The sequence below is a fragment of the Procambarus clarkii genome, chromosome 13 (genome assembly GCF_040958095.1).
Source record: "Procambarus clarkii isolate CNS0578487 chromosome 13, FALCON_Pclarkii_2.0, whole genome shotgun sequence".
NCBI classification, from domain to species: domain Eukaryota; kingdom Metazoa; phylum Arthropoda; class Malacostraca; order Decapoda; family Cambaridae; genus Procambarus; species Procambarus clarkii.
The window spans coordinates 24,753,069-24,765,539 of record NC_091162.1 but is presented as its reverse complement, the minus strand read 5'-3'; the positions used below and the strand labels follow the sequence as shown (position 1 = coordinate 24,765,539).

Below are 12,471 nucleotides of genomic sequence, written 5' to 3'. Positions count from 1 at the left end.
CCCTACACCTCTCTCCCTCTCTCCCCTACACCTTCCCTCCCTCTCTCCCCTACACCTTCCCTCCCTCTCTCCCCTACACCTTCCCTCCCTCTCTCCCCCTACACCTCTCTCCCTCTCTCCCCTACACCTTCCCTCCCTCTCTCCCCTACACCTTCCCTCCCTCTCTCCCCCTACACCTCTCTCCCTCTCTCCCCTACACCTTCCCTCCCTCTCTTCCCCTACACCTTCCCTCCCTCTCTCCCCTACACCTTCCCTCCCTCTCTCCCCCTACACCTCTCTCCCTCTCTCCCCTACACCTTCCCTCCCTCTCTCCCCTACACCTTCCCTCCCTCTCTCCCCTACACCTTCCCTCCCTCTCTCCCCCTACACCTCTCTCCCTCTCTCCCCTACACCTTCCCTCCCTCTCTCCCCTACACCTTCCCTCCCTCTCTCCCCCTACACCTTCCCTCCCTCTCTCCCCCTACACCTTCCCTCCCTCTCTCCCCCTACACCTTCCCTCCCTCTCTCCCCCTACACCTTCCCTCCCTCTCTCCCCTACACCTTCCCTCCCTCTCTCCCCCTACACCTTCCCTCCCTCTCTCCCCCTACACCTTCCCTCCCTCTCTCCCCCTACACCTCTCTCCCTCTCTCCCCTACACCTTCCCTCCCTCTCTCCCCTACACCTTCCCTCCCTCTCTCCCCCTACACCTTCCCTCCCTCTCTCCCCCTACACCTTCCCTCCCTCTCTCCCCCTACACCTCTCTCCCTCTCTCCCCTACACCTTCCCTCCCTCTCTCCCCTACACCTTCCCTCCCTCTCTCCCCCTACACCTTCCCTCCCTCTCTCCCCCTACACCTTCCCTCCCTCTCTCCCCCTACACCTCTCTCCCTCTCTCCCCTACACCTTCCCTCCCTCTCTCCCCTACACCTTCCCTCCCTCTCTCCCCCTACACCTTCCCTCCCTCTCTCCCCCTACACCTTCCCTCCCTCTCTCCCCTACACCTCTCTCCCTCTCTCCCCCTACACCTCTCTCCCTCTCTCCCCTACACCTTCCCTCCCTCTCTCCCCTACACCTTCCCTCCCTCTCTCCCCCTACACCTTCCCTCCCTCTCTCCCCCTACACCTTCCCTCCCTCTCTCCCCTACATCTCTCTCCCTCTCTCCCCCTACACCTTCCCTCCCTCTCTCCCCTACACCTTCCCTCCCTCTCTCCCCCTACACCTTCCCTCCCTCTCTCCCCTACACCTTCCCTCCCTCTCTCCCCCTACACCTTCCCTCCCTCTCTCCCCTACACCTTCCCTCCCTCTCTCCCCCTACACCTTCCCTCCCTCTCTCCCCCTACACCTCTCTCCCTCTCTCCCCTACACCTTCCCTCCCTCTCTCCCCTACACCTTCCCTCCCTCTCTCCCCTACACCTTCCCTCCCTCTCTCCCCCTACACCTTCCCTCCCTCTCTCCCCCTACACCTTCCCTCCCTCTCTCCCCCTACACCTCTCTCCCTCTCTCCCCTACACCTTCCCTCCCTCTCTCCCCTACACCTTCCCTCCCTCTCTCCCCCTACACCTTCCCTCCCTCTCTCCCCCTACACCTTCCCTCCCTCTCTCCCCTACATCTCTCTCCCTCTCTCCCCTACACCTTCCCTCCCTCTCTCCCCCTACACCTTCCCTCCCTCTCTCCCCTACACCTTCCCTCCCTCTCTCCCCCTACACCTTCCCTCCCTCTCTCCCCTACATCTCTCTCCCTCTCTCCCCTACACCTTCCCTCCCTCTCTCCCCCTACACCTTCCCTCCCTCTCTCCCCTACACCTCTCTCCCTCTCTCCCCTACACCTTCCCTCCCTCTCTCCCCTACACCTTCCCTCCCTCTCTCCCCCTACACCTTCCCTCCCTCTCTCCCCTACATCTCTCTCCCTCTCTCCCCTACACCTTCCCTCCCTCTCTCCCCCTACACCTTCCCTCCCTCTCTCCCCCTACACCTTCCCTCCCTCTCTCCCCCTACACCTTCCCTCCCTCTCTCCCCCTACACCTTCCCTCCCTCTCTCCCCCTACACCTTCCCTCCCTCTCTCCCCCTACACCTGTCCCTCCCTCTCCACCCTCCCTCCCTGGCTCCCCCACAGCCCGCACCCCTCCCTGGCTCCCCCACAGCCCGCACCCCTCCCTGGCTCCCCCACAGCCCGCACCCCTCCCTGGCTCCCCCACGGCCCGCACCCCTCCCTGGCTCCCCCACGGCCCGCACCCCTCCCTGGCTCCCCCACAGCCCGCACCCCTCCCTGGCTCCCCCACGGCCCGCACCCCTCCCTGGCTCCCCCACAGCCCGCACCCCTCCCTGGCTCCCCCACGGCCCGCACCCCTCCCTGGCTCCCCCACAGCCCGCACCCCTCCCTGGCTCCCCCACGGCCCGCACCCCTCCCTGGCTCCCCCACAGCCCGCACCCCTCCCTGGCTCCCCCACGGCCCGCACCCCTCCCTGGCTCCCCCACAGCCCGCACCCCTCCCTGGCTCCCCCACGGCCCGCACCCCTCCCTGGCTCCCCCACAGCCCGCACCCCTCCCTGGCTCCCCCACAGCCCGCACCCCTCCCTGGCTCCCCCACAGCCCGCACCCCTCCCTGGCTCCCCCACGGCCCGCACCCCTCCCTGGCTCCCCCACAGCCCGCACCCCTCCCTGGCTCCCCCACGGCCCGCACCCCTCCCTGGCTCCCCCACAGCCCGCACCCCTCCCTGGCTCCCCCACAGCCCGCACCCCTCCCTGGCTCCCCCACAGCCCGCACCCCTCCCTGGCCCCCCCACAGCCCGCACCCCTCCCTGGCTCCCCCACAGCCCGCACCCAGCACTTGTTGCTGCATATTTTGAAATAATAATTGTATTGTGTGTGGGTTTGGCCGTCACTGTAGTCCTCAGGTTGTTGGGATGTTGTGGTGTGAGAGTTGTTGTCGTGGTTGTAGTTCCCGTGAAGGACCCACAACCTGGAGTGAGTTGTGGGAGTTGTGTTGTACCAGACCGGCCTGGGGGTCACCCTTGTCTTGTGATAACTTGGTTCAAGTTAGGGAGAACCAAGTTATCATGCCTGCGGGGCCATGGGTCGCCCCGCAGGCACATCCACTACAGCCCGCTTGGTCCGGACATCTTGTAGGAACCTGACTTGTTTCTTGAACACCTCCATTCTTGTTCCGGCAAATTTTTTTTATGTATGCTGGAAGGATACTAGGAAACCTCACTAGTACCAGCGCCACTCGCACTAGCACCATCACACCAACGCTATTAATATTACCAACGCCACTCGCAGTAGTAACAAAGCTGTCAGTAGTGGTGGTACTAACGCCACTCTCACTAGAACCAACCGTCCAGTACCAATGTAAGTATCAGTAGTTGCACCGCCGCTCTCACTAGTTCCTCCGTCATTACCACTGTTATCAACACCACTAGTGCTTACCTCTCAGTGACAACGGGGGAATGACATCTAACTCTTGAGTCTAATAGATCATACTTGAGGCGTTAATTATATCACCACTAACATTCATCATATTTGTCTTGAAGATGGAGATGGCTTCAACAACCTCTTCGTGGTATTCCACTGGCCGACCCCAGTACAGGGACCGACACCTTCCTGCCTTCTCACGCCAAGAACCGCACTGGTTGTTATTGTGTGTCGTGCATATATAACGGTACACAGTCCCTGAGCCCATTATGTGCCTCTGTAACCCTTTCCACTACCGCCCACAAGATGGGTATGGGGTTCATAATAAATGGACTAAACTAAAAAAAACACCTCTGCCAGATGTGTACGACGGGCTCACCTTAGCCCGTGCTGCTTGCAACTTTCTGTTCCCGGTAGCTAAATCTTAAACAACAATAACATGTCTTGCATAGACTCTGAGGTTGTGACGGTGAGTTCTCAACCTGGCCTCATACCTGAAGCTTCTCAATTCTGGTACTAATCAAGTTGCAAACCTCTGAACTTTCACAGGTTTATGTTTCAAAAGGTGTGGGTTCCATGCTGGTGCTGCACACTCGAGCAGTGCCCTCGTATAGGCAGTATGTTCGGACGTGAAAGCCTCCTTGTTCAGATTCTTAAACGACGTTGTTGTGTTTGGTAACTTCCCACATGCTGCTGATGTTATCCTCTTCATATGAGCTCCTGGTGTCAGCTCTGGACTGTGTATACTCCTAAGTATTCTTCTTTGTCTTTCCTGTAATTCTCCCTCTTGTAATATTGTTAAGTACAGGTCTCCTATCTCCCTTACCTATTTTCACTACTTTGCACTTATTTGAATTGAATTTCAGCAGCCATTTATCAGCCCACTCCTGAAGTTTTTTTTATAGTTAAATTGAATACATTAATAATTTTAATAATAATTTATAATAGTGTCATCAGAGTGTACCAGTGGCGTTGGTACCAGTGTCCCACTAGTACCAACGCCACTCCCACTAGTACCAACGTCACTATCACTAGTACCAACGCCACTATCACTAGTACCAACGCCACTATCACTAGTACCAACGCCACTATCACTAGTACCAACGCCACTATCACTAGTACCAACGTCACTATCACTAGTACCAACGTCACTATCACTAGTACCAACGCCACTATCACTAGTACCAACGTCACTATCACTAGTACCAACGCCACTATCACTGTTACCAGTGCAACTAACACGAATACCAACCACACTATCACTAGTATCAACGACACTCCCGTTAGCACTAACGACACACTGGTACTCAGCGGCAGTCTCACTTGTACCAACGGCACAATTACTAGTTGATACCAACTAGTAACAACGGTATTATCAATAACATCACTGATATTTGCCATAATATGAAGGTAATATATGCAGCCAGAAAAATTGGTGGTCTGCTATGGTGTAAGGTTGTGTTGGGGAGGTGTGGGCGGCTTGTCTTACCTCGGTGGGCGGTGTGTGTGTGTGGGCGGGGGCTGGCTACTTCGCTGCTGCTGCTGCTGCTCCTGCAGGAGCCTCACACTACTCCAGCGGGGAGGCCCAGGGAGAGCTGCACGCCCCGAGGATGGTTGTCAAGTGGAGACGCTGGTGGCTTGACCTGGCTTCACCGTCCTGACGCTCGCTCTGATATTCCTGTGTTCTGATTGTTTGATGGGAGGTGACGCTGGTCTGGTGTGGGTGTTGGCTGTGGGTGGTGGTGGTGGTGGTAGGTGGAGCGTGTCTGTAGGGGGTGAGGGCTGCGACCACCACTCTAGCACCGACCACAAGATCCTCTAGGGTGGGCCACACTATAAGCAACACTAGGAGCACTGGATCCTACAGTCTGGACAGCTTTGAACGACACTGGATCCTACCTAGGCTGGTATCACGCATCCTACCCCGGTCTGTTATCATTATCACTGTCCGCATCCGCTCTTGCACTTGGCACCGTCTAACACTTGTCCTCTCTCAACGTTCTACACAAAAGCAAGATAACTAAACAGTCTGCTAGAACGCCCTTCACGTTGCGCTTTATTGATCGTCAAGTGTCTGCGCGCTTAACTAGGTTGCCAAATGCCTGTACACAAACATGAGAGAACATCTCACAGAATTTATTCTTTACACAAAACAAAAATTAAAAATATTATAGCCATTTTCAAAGTTGTAACGTGGGTGGATTCATTGTGGTGTAGAGAGGCGTCGTTAGTGGCCGGTGGACGCTATGAGTGCTACCCAATCCCTGTAGCAGCCTGACGTAGCCTGCGCGGGAAGAGTCGAACCCGCCCCCAGTCGCCCATCCTCTACCTCTCCTTCCCTTGTCTTTACCTTTAGTTTGGTACATATATTATGCATCCCATACTCCAGACTATCGAGGTGGTGGACAGGTCGCAGACCTTCTTGAGACGCTCGAGAACCAAGCCCCGAGTTACAGTGTTGATCAGTTTATGTTGGATGCCTAAACTGTTTAGGCATAGTTTTTTATACATGAGCAGTTTTAGTTAGTATATCTGGTTTGGTTATGAGAGTCATATACACGCTTGTCCTACACCAGCTACTGCCATACACACGCTTGTCCTACACCAGCTACTGCCATACACACGCTTGTCCTACACCCAACACCAGCTACTGCCATACACACACTTGTCCTACACCCAACACCAGCTACTGCCATACACACACTTGTCCTACACCCAACACCAGCTACTGCCATACACACACTTGTCCTACACCAGCTACTGCCATATACACACTTGTCCTACACCCAACACCAGCTACTGCAATACACACACTTGTCCTACACCCAACACCAGCTACTGCCATACACACGCTTGTCCTACACCCTATACCAGCTACTGCCATACACACACTTGTCCTACACCCAACACCAGCTACTGCCATACACACACTTGTCCTACACCCAACACCAGCTACTGCCATACACACACTTGTCCTACACCAGCTACTGCCATATACACACTTGTCCTACACCCAACACCAGCTACTGCAATACACACACTTGTCCTACACCCAACACCAGCTACTGCCATACACACGCTTGTCCTACACCAGCCACTGCCATACACACACTTGTCCTACACCCAACACCAGCTACTGCCATACACACACTTGTCATACACCCTACACCAGCTACTGCCATACACACACTTGTCCTACACCCTACGCCAGCTACTGCCATACACACACTTGTCCTGCACCCAACACCAGCTACTGCCATACACACACTTGTCCTACACCAGCTACTGCCATATACACACTTGTCCTACACCCAACACCAGCTACTGCCATACACACACTTGTCCTACACCCAACACCAGCTACTGCCATACACACACTTGTCCTACACCCAACACCAGCTACTGCCATACACACACTTGTCATACACCCTACACCAGCTACTGCCATGCACACACTTGTCATACACCAGCTACTGCCGTACACACACTTGTCATACACCCTACACCAGCTACTGCCATGCACACACTTGTCCTACACCAACTACTGCCATACACACACTTGTCATACACCCTACACCAGCTACTGCCATACACACACTTTTCATACACCCTACACCAACTACTGCCATACACACACTTGTCATACACACTACACCAACTACTGCCATACACACACTTGTCATACACCCTACACCAGCTACTGCCATACACACGCTTATCCTACACCCTACACCAGCTACTGCCATACACACACTTGTCCTACACCAGCTACTGCCATACACACACTTGTCCTACACCAGCTACTGCCATACACACACTTGTCCTACACCAGCTACTGCCATACACACGTCCTACACCCAACACCAGCTACTGCCATACACACACTTGTCCTACACCCAACACCCGCTACTGCCATACACACACTTGTCCTACACCAGCTACTGCCATACACACACTTGTCCTACACCCTACACCAGCTACTGCCATACACACACTTGTCATACACCCTACACCAGCTACTGCCATACACACACTTGTCATACACACACTTGTCATACACACTACACCAGCTACTGCCATACACACACTTGTCCTACACCAGCTACTGCCATACACACACTTGTCCTACACCCTACACCAGCTAGTGCCATACACACACTTGTCCTACACCCAACACCAGCTACTGCCATACACTCACTTGTCCTACACCAGCTACTGCCATACACACACTTGTCCTACACCCTACACCAGCTAGTGCCATACACACACTTGGCCTACACCCAACACCAGCTACTGCCTTACACACACTTGTCATACACACTACACCAGCTACTGCCATACACACACTTGTCCTACACCCTACACCAGCTACTGCCATACACACACTTGTCATACACACACTTGTCATACACACTACACCAGCTACTGCCATACACACGCTTGTCCTACACCCTACACCAGCTACTGCCATACACACACTTGTCCTACACCAGCTACTGCCATACACACACTTGTCCTACACCAGCTACTGCCATACACACACTTGTCCTACACCAGCTACTGCCATACACACACTTGTCCTACACCAGCTACTGCCATACACACACTTGTCCTACACCAGCTACTGCCATACACACACTTATCCTACACCCAACACCAGCTACTGCCATACACACACTTATCCTACACCCTACACCAGCTACTGCCATACACACACTTATCCTACACCCGCTACTGCCATACACACACTTGTAATACACCAGCTACTGCCATACACACACTTATCCTACACCCAACACCAGCTACTGCAATACACACACTTATCCTACACCCAACACCAGCTACTGCCATACACACACTTGTCCTATACCCAACACCAGCTACTGCCATACACACACTTATCCTACACCCTACACCAGCTACTGCCATACACACACTTGTCCTACACCCAACACCAGCTACTGCCATACACACACTTGTCCTACACCCAACACCAGCTTCTGCCATACACACACTTGTCATACACCCAACACCAGCTACTGCCATACACACACTTATCCTACACCCAACACCAGCTACTGCCATACATACACTTGTCATACACCCTACACCAGCTACTGCCATACACACACTTGTCCTACACACTACACCAGCTACTGCCATACACACACTTGTCCTACACCCAACACCAGCTACTGCCATACACACACTTGTCCTATACCCAACACCAGCTACTGCCATACACACACTTGTCCTACACCCTACTCCAGCTACTGCCATACACACACTTGTCCTACACCCAACACCAGCTACTGCCATACACACACTTGTCCTACACCCAACACCAGCTACTGCCATACACACACTTGTCCTACACACTACACCAGCTACTGTCATACACACACTTGTCCTACACACTACACCAGCTACTGCCATACACACACTTGTCCTACACCCTACACCAGCTACTGCCATACACACACTTGTCCAACACCAGCTACTGCCATACACACACTTGTCCTACACCCTACACCAGCTTCTGCCATACACCCACTTGTCCAACACCAGCTACTGCCATACACCCACTTGTCCAACACCAGCTACTGCCATACACACACTTGTCCTACACCCAACACCAGCTACTGCCATACACACACTTGTCCTACACCCAACACCAGCTTCTGCCATACACACACTTGTCACACACCCTACACCAGCTACTGCCATACACACACTTGTCCTACACCCAACACCAGCTACTGCCATACACACACTTGTCCTACACCCAACACCAGCTACTGCCATACACACACTTGTCCAACACCAGCTACTGCCATACACACACTTGTCCTATACCCAACACCAGCTACTGCCATACACACACTTGTTCTACACACTACACCAGCTACTGCCATACACACACTTGTCATACACCCTACACCAGCTACTGCCATACACACACTTGTCATACACCCTACACCAGCTACTGCCATACACACACTTGTCCTACACCAGCTACTGCCATACACACGCTTGTCCTACACCAGCTACTGCCATACACACACTTGTCCTACACCCAACACCAGCTACTGCCATACACACACTTGTCCAACACCAGCTACTGCCATACACACACTTGTCCTACACCCAACACCATCTACTGCCATACACACACTTGTCCAACACCAGCTACTGCCATACACACACTTGTCCTATACCCAACACCAGCTACTGCCATACACACACTTGTCCTACACCCTACACCAGCTACTGCCATACACACACTTGTCCTACACCAGCTACTGCCATACACACACTTGTCCTACACCCAACACCAGCTACTGCCATACACACACTTGTCCTACACACTACACCAGCTACTGCCATACACACACTTGTCCTACACACTACACCAGCTACTGCCATACACACACTTGTCCTACACACTACACCAGCTACTGCCATACACACACTTGTCCTACAACCTACACCAGCTACTGCCATACATACACTTATCCTACACCCAACACCAGCTGCTGCCATACATACACTTGTCCTACACCCTACACCAGCTACTGCCATACGCACACTTGTCCTACACCCAACACCAGCTACTGCCATACACACACTTGTCCTACACCAGCTACTGCCATACACACGCTTGTCCTACACCCAACACCAGCTACTGCCATACACACACTTGTCCTACACCAGCTACTGCCATACACACACTTGTCCTACACCCAACACCAGCTACTGCCATACACACACTTGTCCTACACCCAACACCAGCTACTGCCATACACACACTTGTCCTACACCAGCTACTGCCATACACACACTTGTCCTACACCCAACACCAGCTACTGCCATACACACACTTGTCCTACACCCAACACCAGCTACTGCCATACACACACTTGTCCTACACCAGCTACTGCCATACACACACTTGTCCTACACCATCTACTGCCATACACACACTTGTCCTACACACAACACCAGCTACTGCCATACACACACTTGTCCTACACCAGCTACTGCCATACACACACTTGTCCTACACCCTGCACCAGCTACTGCCATACACACACTTGTCCTACACCCAACACCAGCTACTGCCATACACACACTTGTCCTACACCCAACACCAGCTACTGCCATACACACACTTGTCCTACACCCAACACCAGCTACTGCCATACACACACTTGTCCTACACCCAACACCAGCTACTGCCATACACACACTTGTCCTACACCAGCTACTGCCATACACACACTTGTCCTACACCCAACACCAGCTACTGCCATACACACACTTGTCCTACACCAGCTACTGCCATACACACACTTGTCCTACACCCTACACCAGCTACTGCCATACACACACTTGTCCTACACCCTACACCAGCTACTGCCATACACACACTTGTCCTACACCCAACACCAGCTACTGCCATACACACACTTGTCCTACACCCTACACCAGCTACTGCCATACACACACTTGTCCTACACCCTACACCAGCTACTGCCATACACACACTTGTCCTACACCAGCTACTGCCATACACACACTTGTCCTACACCCTACACCAGCTACTGTCATACACACACTTGTCCTACACCCAACACCAGCTACTGCCATACACACACTTGTCCTTCACCCTACACCAGCTACTGCCATACACACACTTGTCCTACACCCTACACCAGCTACTGCCATACACACACTTGTCCTACACCCTACACCAGCTACTGCCATACACACACTTGTCCTACACCCTACACCAGCTACTGCCATACACACACTTGTCCTACACTCTACACCAGCTACTGCCATACACACACTTGTCCTACACCCTACACCAGCTACTGCCATACACACACTTGTCCTACACCCTACACCAGCTACTGCCATACACACACTTGTCCTACACCCTACACCAGCTACTGCCATACACACACTTGTCCTACACCCTACACCAGCTACTGCCATACACACACTTGTCCTACACCCTACACCAGCTACTGCCATACACACACTTGTCCTACACCCTACACCAGCTACTGCCATACACACACTTGTCCTACACCCTACACCAGCTACTGCCATACACACACTTGTCCTACACCCTACACCAGCTACTGCCATACACACACTTGTCCTACACCCTACACCAGCTACTGCCATACACACACTTGCCCTACACCCTACACCAGCTACTGCCATACACACACTTGTCCTACACCAGCTACTGCCATAAACACACTTGTCCTACACCCTACACCAGCTACTGCCATACACACACTTGTCCTACACCCTACACCAGCTACTGCCATACACACACTTGTCCTACACCAGCTACTGCCATACACACACTTATCCTACACCCAACACCAGCTACTGCCATACACACACTTATCCTACACCCTACACCAGCTACTGCCATACACACACTTATCCTACACCCGCTACTGCCATACACACACTTGTAATACACCAGCTACTGCCATACACACACTTATCCTACACCCAACACCAGCTACTGCAATACACACACTTATCCTACACCCAACACCAGCTACTGCCATACACACACTTGTCCTATACCCAACACCAGCTACTGCCATACACACACTTATCCTACACCCTACACCAGCTACTGCCATACACACACTTGTCCTACACCCAACACCAGCTACTGCCATACACACACTTGTCCTACACCCAACACCAGCTTCTGCCATACACACACTTGTCATACACCCAACACCAGCTACTGCCATACACACACTTATCCTACACCCAACACCAGCTACTGCCATACATACACTTGTCATACACCCTACACCAGCTACTGCCATACACACACTTGTCCTACACACTACACCAGCTACTGCCATACACACACTTGTCCTACACCCAACACCAGCTACTGCCATACACACACTTGTCCAACACCAGCTACTGCCATACACACACTTGTCCTATACCCAACACCAGCTACTGCCATACACACACTTGTCCTACACCCTACTCCAGCTACTGCCATACACACACTTGTCCTACACCCAA

General features: G+C 53.2%; 2 protein-coding genes across 4 annotated transcripts in view; one reads left to right on the top strand and one right to left on the bottom strand.

Annotated features, from left to right (window-relative positions):
* LOC123757265 (plasmolipin) overlaps positions 1-5,508 on the bottom strand; it is a 155,532-nt gene extending 150,024 nt beyond the window's left edge. The window contains exon 1 of the mRNA XM_069323814.1: positions 4,880-5,508. The gene's annotated coding sequence lies outside the window, so the exon portion shown is untranslated. The remainder of the gene's footprint in view (positions 1-4,879) is intronic.
* The window catches only part of LOC123757264 (proteolipid protein 2), a 106,993-nt gene that overhangs the window by 18,009 nt on the left and 76,513 nt on the right, over positions 1-12,471 (top strand). The gene's annotated exons all lie outside the window — the stretch shown is intronic.